A 12,052-nucleotide genomic window follows, 5' to 3' on the forward strand; every position below is an offset into this window, starting at 1 on the left:
AGGAGGCCCTCCTCTCGCTTCCGCCCTCCTCACAACTGCGTTTGGTGGGGACGAGAGAGAGGGCCTTCTCGGCCGTGGCCCCCCGACTCTGAAACTCCCTCCCCAGGGAGATTAGGTTGGCTCCCTCTCTACCTTCCTTCAGGAAACAACTGAAGACTTGGATGTTTCGGCAAGCCTTTGGAGATACAGTCATTAATTAATCAGCCCCAGAGGGTTTTTAATAATCTATCCCATTTTTATTACAATTTTACCATTTATGTGTTTTAAATCAAAGTCCCAATTGAAATCTAGGCAGTTGTCATAGCGATAAAAGTGTTTGAAAAGCCCTCCCCCACCCCAGCATTCCCACCTGGCTTGTGTCCTGAACCAGGCTGGCTTCCCTTCCCTCAGCTGCGCATGTGCTGCGCTCAGCTTTCCCCATGATCTTCCTGGATTGCTCTTTCGTTTTGCAAATGCTTGCAAGGAAGGCGCTCTTCTAAGGTTTTGCAAGAAGCACACCTTTCCTGTCCCAAAAAACCTTCCTTGCAAGCATTTGCAAAACAGAAGAGCAATCAACTGAATATGGTAAATGTTGAGACTTCCGGTAGTGGCAAGATGGCGGTTGCAGCAGAACGCTGAAGCTCTCTCCCTTGAGCCAGCGTTTTGACCTTCTCATTCACTCGGTAGAGCAGTGGCTCCCCCCCAAACTGCCAGACGGAGGTAGAGGGGTGCGAAACCGAAGACCCTGTGCCTGTTATCAGGAAATGGTGACAGCCGGGGTAGGTGGGCAGAGTGAGAAGAAGGTACCCTTTCATCTGATAGGGGCAGAACGCCGCCACTATTTTAAATACAAGAAATAAGGGAAGAAAATCGCAAAGAAAAAGTGAGGCTGCTCTGCGTCCAATGGGATACCTGACTGGGAAAGAACGGGAAGGAACCAAAACCCCCAGAGTGGTCTAGACTCTATAAGTTACAAGCTCCGGAGGAGTAACAGGGGACACAGGTTGTTTGGCGATTGGAGAACCAGTGGAAACGAGAGAGGACGGCGGAGGCAGTAGCAGCAGCTCCGGGGGAGACTTGGTGGCCGCGGGGCTGAATAGGGAGAACAGTGGAGGAGATCTGGAGTGAGAGCTGCATGATCTGAATGAGATGCGGAGGGAACCCAACCACGCGTCAAGGAGATAAGAGGCAGAAGGGCTCACCTGAAGGCAGCAAAGAACTGGGAAAGCAAGCTTCGCCACATCGGGGAGAAGGAGGAGGAGAGAGAAGCGAACAAGCAGGGAGCGGAAGACGAAGCGCCGCCGCCGCCCCGTGTGAGCGTGCGTGCGTGCGTCAGGAGTGCGTCAGGCGTGCGGCAGTGCGTGCGGCGGTGCGTGCGGCAGTGCGTGCGTCAGGACGGCGGCGTGCGTGGGGGCGCGCACGCGAGCGGTGGAGAACGGTGGCGGAGGCAAGAACGAAGCGAGCGGCGCGGGTGGGGTAGGACTAGAATAACAATACAATAATGCATCATCTTAACATCTGAAGAACAATTAAATAACTCTAAATAACTGAAAAAAGGACGCAGAAAAAGGACGCGGAGTATTCCGGATTGGAAAAGGGATAAAGGGGAAGAGGAGTGGGGGAAAAAAAAAAAAAAAAAAAGAAGAGGAGATTTACGAGGGAAAAGTGAAGGACAAGAGGCTGTATATTGTGAAGAAGTGAGGAAGCAAGGAAGGCATGAGGGACGGGTAATCTAGTGTCCAACTGTATTGTAGGTCTACATGTAGTGTCTTGTATAGTGCTGTATGTACTAGATACCTCATTCATAAGGATTGTTCAACTGTTCCAAAGGTGAAATCTGTAAGTCAAGGTTCAGAGGGCCGGATGAAGACGTCATACTGGGAAGAGGAAAGGGTGTAGAAGAGTAGAAGATTCCCTCTCGTTTAGTTCTGTTCATTAAGATTTATACATTTTGATTTTGACTTGAAAGGAGGGGAAAGGAGGTATCTGCAGTGCAAGGATGAGTGCAGCAAAGAATAAAATGGATAAAGATAAGGAGAAAGAAAAAAGAGGGGTCGGGAGGAAAGACTCACTCACTGACGACTACAGTATTAAAGTTGTTATGTTTGAGATCTTAAAATTACAAACAGAGGTAATTAAAATTCAGGAAAAACAGGATATACAATTTAATAGAGTCAAGGAAGAAATGATGAATATGAGGAAAGAAATAAAGGAAGAGATACAAATTTTAGTAAAAGAGGAAATCAATAAATTGAGGGAGGAATTAGAAACAACAAAACAAGAGGGATTGGTGAGAGCGAAGGAAAATATAGTGATCCATAATAATTACACAGAAATGAAGAATGAAATGAAAACAATCGAGAAAGAGATAAAGGCAGTTAAAAACCAACAGGAAAGTATTGAAATAAAAGAAAAAGAATCGCAATTAAGATTGCGAAATGTGCAGGAATCTGAAAGTGAAAACATCAGAGAAATATGTATTGAAATAATAGCAGAGATGATTAAAAAAACAAAGGAAGAAACAGACGATGAAATAGAGAGGGCGTATAGGGTGTATTCCAACTATTCTAAAAAATTCAACACACCTAGGGATATTGTGGTTCACTTTAACAAGAAGAGGGTTAGAGATGAAATCCTGTCATATAATTCAAAGAGACCCACATTGTATAAAGGGGAAAAAATAGCAATTTTAAAGGAATTTCCAATTTCGGTACTGGAGAGAAGACGAAAATATTATTTTTTAACCGATGAATTGAGAAAAAGGAGTATCAAGTTTAGATGGGACAGAATAGAGGGTCTGATGTTAACGTGGGAAGGGCATAGAAAATGGATAACAAGTGAAAAAAATGCAAAGATTTTTTATGAGAAATATTTGAATAAAGACGGAAAAGAGGACAGGAAAGAGGAATACCAAGGCAAAGGAAAGAGTGAGGAGGAGCAGAGAAGCGACTGGTCCCAGAGTGATAGGGAGGAAACTGGGAGACAAAAAAAAAGAATTAGAGAAAAATCACCGGAAGACTTGATTGACTTAATAACTCTAAATAGGGAAGTAAAGGATAAAGGAGAGGAAATTATTAAAGATGATGATGGCACAAAGAATTAAAATTTATTCAAACAACGTGAATGGTTTTAACTCACCGAATAAAAGAAAGAAAATTTGGCACCATATCAAAAAAGGAAAATACGATATCATTTGTCTTCAAGAAACTCACATATCACACAAACATGTGGCACATTTAACACAAAACAGCCTGGGGAGAACATATTACGCTTCGGGTCCCGAAAAAAAAGAGGAGTGGTGACATACGTAAACAATAAGATACTATCAAAAATTGCCTTCAAAGATCAAGAAGGCAGAATATTAGGCATCATGATAGAAATTGGGGGCAGAAGAACATTAATATGCAATATATATGCTCCAAACGGCTGCAAAACAAACTTCGCAAACAATCTACAACAAAAGATTCTAGAGCACGAATATGAGGACTTAATTCTGTTAGGAGACTTTAACGGTGTCTTAGATACTAAATTAGATAAGTCAAGTACAAAAGGGATCACCAAGAAGAAAGATAGCGGAAAGCTGCCATCGAGATTTATACAATTAAAGATGGAGCTAGGATTACAGGACATTTGGAGACAGAGAAATTGTAGTGAGAGGGACTACACGTTCCTTTCACATAGACACTCCACCTGGTCTCGGATCGATATGATCTGGGGGACAAAAGTGATAACCTCTCTAGTAAACTCTATAAAGATTTTACCAAGGCTGCACTCTGACCATGCGCCTATGGAAATGATAATAGAAGATAAAAGGAACATTAAGAAAGAGTACAGATGGAGATTAAACGAGTTGTTATTAAAAGACATATCAGAGCAAAATAGATATAGGGGGTTGCTGGCTGAATATTTTCAATTAAATAGGGAGGAGGATACCAACATAGCTACCATCTGGGACGCAAGTAAAGCGTTTATCAGAGGACAGTTCATTCAGCATAATATCAGAAAGAATAGAGACAAAAGACTAAAACAGAAAGAACTGGAGGAGGCAGCTGCTAGGCTAGAAGATAAGCTAAAGAGTAATCCGAAAGATAAAGAAACAGCCTTTAAACTAGAAACTCTGAAGAAACAGCTAGATAACCAACAATTGGAAGAGATAGGGAAAAAAATGATCTATGTAAGACAACAAAACTTTGAAAACGCGAATAAAGTAGGAAAGTGGCTGGCATGGAAAATGAATAAAAAAAAACAATCACATTGTATCAATAAGATTCAAGAGGATAACAACATATATTTCGAACGGAAAGAAATAGAAAAACAATTTATCAAATATTACAGGAACCTATACACAGAGGACAAAATCCCGAAAGAGAAGGTTACACAATACCTAGGAACGCAAAATATTAAGAAAATTACAGAAAATCAACGAGAACGATTAAATAAGAAAATAGACATAGAAGAAATAGTGAGAGCAATTCAAAGATTACCCAATAATAAAGCCCCCGGGCCGGATGGTCTATCAACTATTTACTATAAAGTATTTCAGGACATTCTAAGCAAACCGCTACAAAAGGTAATGAACAATATTTTGGAAGGGGAAAAGATTCCACAATCCTGGGAAAACGCCAACATAGTTCTAATACCAAAAAAAAATACAGACAATGTTAGAGTTGCGAACTTCAGACCGATCTCCCTGTTAAATGCAGATTATAAAATATTTACGAGTATAATGGCGGAAAGATTAAAAAATGTCTTAGCAGAAAGAATTCATGAAGATCAATGTGGTTTCCTGCCCGGAAGACACCAAAGAGACAACATTAGAATAATAATGAATGCAATCGAGTATTACGAAAAAAACAGACAAAGAGAAATGGCATTTTTATTTTTAGACGCCGAGAAGGCATTCGACAGCGTTAATTGGTTTTGCATATTAGAGATTCTCTCTGAGATGGATATAGGATTTTACTTTAAAAACGCAATAAAAAAGATTTACTCAAAACAGAGTGCCAGGATTATAATAAACGGGGAACTATCAGACACGCTAGAAATAAAGAAAGGAACAAGACAGGGGTGCCCTCTCTCCCCGTTACTATTCATCTTAACATCAGAAATTCTACTGGATGCAATCAGGAAAAACAAAGATCTGAAAGGGTTGAGAACCAAAAACATCATTTTCAAAACACGTGCCTATGCAGATGATATTGTATGTTTGATTGAAGAACCAACAAATCAGATTAAGCTATGGCTGGAGACAATTGAAAAATTTGGGGAAATAGCCGGGATAAAGATAAACAGAGAGAAGACCAAAATATTGACTAAGAATATATCACAAGCACAGAGGGAAGAATTACAAAAGAAAACGGGGATAGAGGTAGTTAAAAAGGTTAAATATCTAGGGATTGAATTAACAGCTAGCAATACCCAACTGCAGAAAAATAACTACGATAAAAAATGGAGAGAAGTGAAAAAGAAAATGGAAAGATGGGATGCATTAAATCTCTCACTATTAGGAAAAATAGCCGCCATAAAAATGAAGGTTTTAGCCGAAGCGCTATTCCTATTTCAAAATTTACCCATTCTGAGAAATAAAAAAACGCTTAGTGACTGGCAGAAAGAGATCAACAAATTTATATGGGGCAGAAAACGTGCAAGGATAAAATTTCAGTACATGAAGGATGACATCAGGAGAGGGGGAATGGGAGTTCCTGACCTCCAGATATACTATGATGCAGCGGTACTAGAATGGGTTAAGGAATGGGCTGTCCTGCGGAAGACCAGGATTTTAGCATTAGAAGGCCAGGACCTGAATAAGGGATGGCACGCTTATCTATGGAAAAGAAAAGGTTTCAAAGAAAAAAACTTCAACAACCACTATATTAGAAAAGCATTATTAACAACTTGGGAGAGATACAAGCATAAATTTTACAGGAAGACTCCATTATGGCTTTCCCCGTTAGAATCAGAACATATGAGGGAGATCCCTAGGGAAAGATGGCTAACATACAAACACTTAGTACGAGAAGACAATCATGGAATAAGTATAAAACCATATGAGGAGGTTAAACAATTAGAGCCATCTATAACCTGGCTAAATTACTGGCAGATCAATGAATGCTTTAAAATTGATAACCAAATAGGATTTGAGAAAAATGACACAACCTGGGATAAAGTTTTAAAGCTTGAAAAGAAAGTGATTAAAGTGTTATATCAACAGCTTTTGATCTGGGAAACAGAAGAGGTTTATGTTAAGGACAATATGATCGCATGGGCGAGGGAATTCGGACACACTATAAATTTTGAAGACTGGGAAAAATGTTGGCAAAAGAAACTAAAATACACATACTCAACAGCTATAAAGGAAAGTTGGTATAAAATTTTTTTTAGGTGGTATATTACGCCAGTAAAACTTGCAAAATTTAACAAGGGAAAGAGGGGGGAAGAGTGCTGGAAATGCAGGAAAGAAAAGGGAGATCTATTCCACATGTGGTGGGGATGTAAGAAGATCAAAAGGTTCTGGAGGAAAATTAAGAAAGAGATGGAGATTATACTACAAATAAAATTCACATTAAAACCGGAATATCTGCTACTAGGGTTAACCGACTTTCACATGGACTCAAACAATGAAAAATTGTTCATATATATGATAAGTGCAGCCAGAATTGTGATAGCGAAAAGTTGGAAAACGACGGAAATTCCATCGCTAGAGCTATGGACATTGAAACTAATGGACATACAAAATATGGACAATTTAACGCAGATAATCTCGCAAAAATATCACACAAGGACAAAAACGAACTGGAATAATTTAAGTAGATATTTAAAAGAAAAATGGAACTTGGAAATATAGGGAAAAAGGTGTTTATGTGAAGACATCCTGGGGAGCTAAGAAAATTTGGGTCGGGAAAGTGAGGAAAAAAAAAAAAGTCATAATACACAGGGCAGTGGATCTGGAAGGTCATTCAGGAAGGAAGGAAGGTGGGGGGGATTCGGGTTGGGTTTGTTGGGCTCTTTATTCGTCTGGTTTTTCTTTTCTTTTTTTTTTTTTTGTTCTTTTTCTCTCTGTTTTTTCTATACAAACGTTTCCTTCCACTTTTATTGTATCACGAAAATTATAAATAAAATGCTTAAAAAAAAAAAAACTGAATATGGTAAATGTTTTCTTCTATACTTTGTTTATTTTTAATTCCAAAACGTCATGAACTTTCTGGATAACCCTCGTATATATATAATATTAATAGTCTCATTCTGAGAAGAGAAAAGGTTGCATTTTAAATCTTTTTTTTCCTTTTAAAATTTGCTCCTTTTAAAATTTGCAGAAACCAGTTGGGGATCTGGAGGGAGCATGCCGGAGACCGTTGCCCTGCGGTTATCCATTCTGGAGACCAATTTGTCCAGGCTGTCGGAAACCGTGGGGAGATTGGCGCCACTATTGGAGGAGAATCTCCTGAAGGAGCCCACCCGAGATGGCGCCGACAGAGAGCCGAACAAGGATGAGGCTTGGAGCCAGAGGGGCCAGCGCGCCTCGACGCAGAGCCCCGTAGCGGCAGGCGGCGAGGGGGACGAGGAATATTGGCAGGAGCTGGAGTTCCGGGACAGAATGGCGCGCGAGGTGGAGCGCCAGCAAGCACTGGGAACTCTGAGGCCGCCAACTCCAACAGGACTCCCAACCCCCCGAATGGGCGTCGGGGTTGAAAGACCATTGGGACCAGGGATCGGGTCCAGTGGGTTGGCGGAGGAAGGTGAAGAGGAGCCGGAGATCCATGAAGGGGAGGAGGATGTGCCGTATGACGAAGGAAGGCGAGGTGCGGGAGCTACAGCAAGGCCCGCATTCGGATGGGTGGAAGGGCCGACAGCAGCGGCAGAATTTCGGGAGCCGCGGGGAACGACCGCCGGGATGGGGCGCGGCGTGTTCAAAGGGGCAGCCCAAGGGAACCCAATGCAACCCTTCCACAGACCTCCCATACAGCAGCAACGGGCCGTAGAATGGATGCCTAGGAGAGAAGAGCTCAAACTGGAATACGGAGGGGAATCATCCGAACTGAACTTTTTCCTCATTGGCATCAGAGGATACATGGAGGACAATGCACACACATTCCCCTCCGAAGGAAGCATGGTTCGGGCCATCGGCAACACGCTAAAGAGGGGAGCAGCCAGCTGGTATGTGCAATTACATGCCAGACGCGACCCGTGCTTGAGGTCAGTGCCCCGATTCCTCGCCGCACTGGAAAACCGGTTTAGAGACCAGCTAGAGCAATTGAGGGCTCGAGACCAGCTTAAAGGAATAAAGCAGAGGGACAAAACGGTGCCCGAGTATGCAGAGGAATTCCTCCATCTCGCAGAAAGGGTGCCAGAGTGGTCTGAAGTGACCAAAGTGGAGATATTCAAAGAGGGACTACGCCCCGAGGTTTTTAGTTGGGCGGCGCACAGAGATGACCCAGAAACTCTAAAGGGTTGGATCCAACTGGTAGGGCGCGTCGAATCCACCTTGGCCCAAGTAAAGCGCTTCCGGAGCGGCGGCGGCGGCGGCCAGCAGAGACCGGTAGCGAGGGGTCGAGGAGAAACGAGGAAGCAGGAAAGACCCGGAGGGAGGCCGGGGATCCCCTTCAAAGGAGATGACAACAGACCTAAGCCGCGATGCTTTGTATGTGGGAAGACGGGCCATCGAGCAGCAGAATGTTGGGCCCGGAAGGGGGAGCCGCCAAAAGCCTCAAAGCCCAAGCCAGCAGCAGGGAGACGAGCGGAGGAGGAGGTGCGAGCCCCAGAATCTCCAGAGAGGCTGATGAGTCAAGACAAACGCATGCTGGTAGTGCCGATCTGCCTGTCGGGGTTAGAGAATCGGGCCACCTGCAGGGCATTCGTGGATTGCGGTTGTTCTAGGAACATTATAACTCCGGAATTAGCAGGGGCACTAAAATGCCAGCAGACGCTGCTTGACTCCCCAATTGCATTTTCGCAGCTAGATGGATCAGTTGCTGCTGGGGAAGTATCTACGAAGGAAATACAGGGGGTCCCATGTAAAATAGGCAAATGGGAAGGAAGAATATCCTTTGTGATAGCCCCTGTTGCCACATACAATGTCATACTAGGGATCCCATGGCTCGAACAGGCTAATCCCGAAGTAGATTGGAGAGGGAAGAGCCTAGCATTTAAAGAGCAACAAACACATTTGGAGATAAGCAAAATAGCAGAAGAAGAGAACGAGGGAGATGAAGCAGGGGAAATAGACCAACAGCTATTGCCCCCTGAATACAGGGACTTTGTGGATGTTTTCAATCAGAAAGAGGCAAGTAAATTACCTCCCAAAAGGAATATAGAAGTAGAAATTGAAATAACCCCAGGAGCAAACTTACCAAAACCAAAAGTGTATCCTATGTCTGTTCAGGAGAAAGAAGAATTGAGGAAATATATTGATAAGAACCTGGCGCGAGGCTTCATTAAGCCATCCAACTCCCCTCTGGGAGCCCCAGTGTTATTTAGAAGAAAGAAAGACAACTCTTTAAGACTGTGCATTGACTATCGAAATTTAAATGCAATTACTAAGGACAATAAATACCCTATGCCCTTAGTAAAGGATTTGATTACAGTACTGAAGAAAGGGAGCATATTTACTAAACTGGATTTAATTGAAGCGTATCATAAATTAAGAATCAAACCCGAGGATACTTGGAAAACTGCATTTTCCTGCGCATTCGGCCATTTTGAATATTTAATTTTACCTTTTGGATTAAAAAATGGCGGCGCTTGCTTTATGCAGCTCATAAATGAAATACTGCACCCACTGTTGTACCGGGGAGTATTCATATTTCTGGATGACATCCTGATCGTGAGCGAAGATAAAGAAAAGCACGTGGAATTGGTCCGGGAAGTTTTGCAAAGACTAAGGGAAGCAAAGCTGTATGCAAAACTGTCCAAATGTGAATTCAATAAAACTCAAATTGACTTTCTGGGGTATCGGATATCTCCGGACGGATTAGCCATGGACCTGTCTAAAGTATCAGACGTAAAAGAATGGGGAGTACCTCAAACAAGGAGGCAGTTGCAATCATTTCTAGGATTTGCAAATTTTTATAGATCGTTCATAAAAGGATTTGCACAAATAACCGCACCCCTTACCGAACTTTTAAAAACAAAAGGGAAAGGGGAGACAGCAAAAGTGAAAGCCCCTGGCGCCAAACTGAGTTGGACGCCAGAATGCCAAAAGGCTTTTGAAACCCTAAAAGGACGCTTTACAGAAGAACCTGTCCTAAAACACCCCGACATCCGGAGCCCTTTCATAATTCATTGCGATGCTTCAGACTGTGCGTACGGGGCAGTACTATTGCAAAAAGATCAAAATGGGAACTTAAAACCTTGTGGATATTTGTCTCGGAAGTTCAGTGAAACTGAAAAATGTTGGCCCATATGGGAAAAAGAAGCATTAGCAATATTAAAAGCCTTAGAATGCTGGCGACACTTCCTCGAAGGGAGTGGAATCCCATTTGAAATTTGGTCTGATCATAAGAACCTCCAGTATTTAAAATCTCCTCGAAAATTGTCCCCCAAGCAAATCAGATGGGCACAATACTTTAGCAGGTTCGATTTCCAATTAAAGTTTTTCCAAGGGAAACAGAATGTATTGGCAGATGCTCTTTCACGCATGCCTCAACACGAGGGCATAACTACAACAAAAGAGGGAACATTATTTTCCGATAGACAATGGGGTTTGGCTATCAGTACAAGAGCGCAGGCCCAAAAAGAGAGCGCGGCTACTATCAAATTTGACGAAGAAGATAGTTGGGGAAAAGAACTGAGACAGTCATATGAAGGAGATCAGTGGATCGCATCCAACGCAGAAAAAGGGGAGCAGAAGGGGGGATTTTGGTTCGTGAAAAAGAAACTGTATATCCCAACGATATTGAGGATTAAGATTTTGCATCGTTTCCATAATAACCAGAGCGCTGGTCATACAGGGATTACAAAAACAATAAAGGCGATAGCAAAACACTGTTGGTGGCCAGGGATGAGAAAGGACATAAAAAATCATGTTATTCAATGTGATGACTGTGCCAGAAATAAATCGAGAGGAGGGAAGCCAATGGGACTATTACAAACAGTAGCAGAACCTACAAGGCCTTGGGAATGTGTAGCTATGGACTTTGTGGGAGAGCTGCCGGTTAGCAAAGGATATCGCTATATTTGGACAGTATTAGACCTGTTTTCTAAACAGGCCCACTTTATAGCACTGACGAAACTACCATCAGCAGAGAAACTGGCTGAATTATACATAAACCACATTTACAAACTTCATGGATGTCCCAGTAGGGTGGTCAGTGATAGGGGTGTTCAGTTCACAGCAAAATTTTGGGACAAATTCTTGGAAATGCTAGGAGCAGAAAGGAGCCTAAGTTCCGCTTTTCACCCCATGACAAATGGGGCAGTAGAACGTACTCAACAGACACTTGGGCAGTTCCTTCGCATGTACTCTAATTTGAGACAAAATGACTGGTCTAAGTGGCTAGCCTTCGCTGAACTAGCTTTTAATTCGACTATACACTCCGCAACGAATAAAACCCCCTTTGAAGTAGTTTACGGGTATGAAATACAGCCTCTGCCCCAATTGCCAAGATGGGCAGAGAATGAAGAAACAGGGGCAGGGAAATGGAAAACCCAAATGCTTGAATGTTGGAGTCAAGTGACTGCATCCTTAAAGGAAGCACACAAAAAGTATAAGACATTTGCAGACAGAAAAAGGATAGAAGGCGATAAATTGGAGAAAGGGGATTTAGTGTGGTTAAGTACACAAAACATCAAATTGGGGCTACCTTCAAGAAAACTGGGGCCCAAATATATTGGACCATTCAGGATACAGGGTGTGATAAACGAAGTGACTTTCCAATTGGCATTGCCAAAAAGTTTTGGGAAAATACATCCAGTATTCCATCGCAGTTTATTGAAAAAGTATATGGGTACTTTGGACAAAATGGACACCTAGAATTATTGTTTGATTTATTTCAGAATTGTGATGAAAGAAGCACAGAAGAAGAGGACGAAGAAAAAGGGGGCACCATGTCATGGAACCAAGTCCCAGGGCTGAATT

This window comes from Anolis carolinensis, chromosome 1 (genome assembly GCF_035594765.1).
Source record: "Anolis carolinensis isolate JA03-04 chromosome 1, rAnoCar3.1.pri, whole genome shotgun sequence".
In the NCBI taxonomy this organism is placed as follows: Eukaryota; Metazoa; Chordata; class Lepidosauria; order Squamata; family Dactyloidae; genus Anolis; species Anolis carolinensis.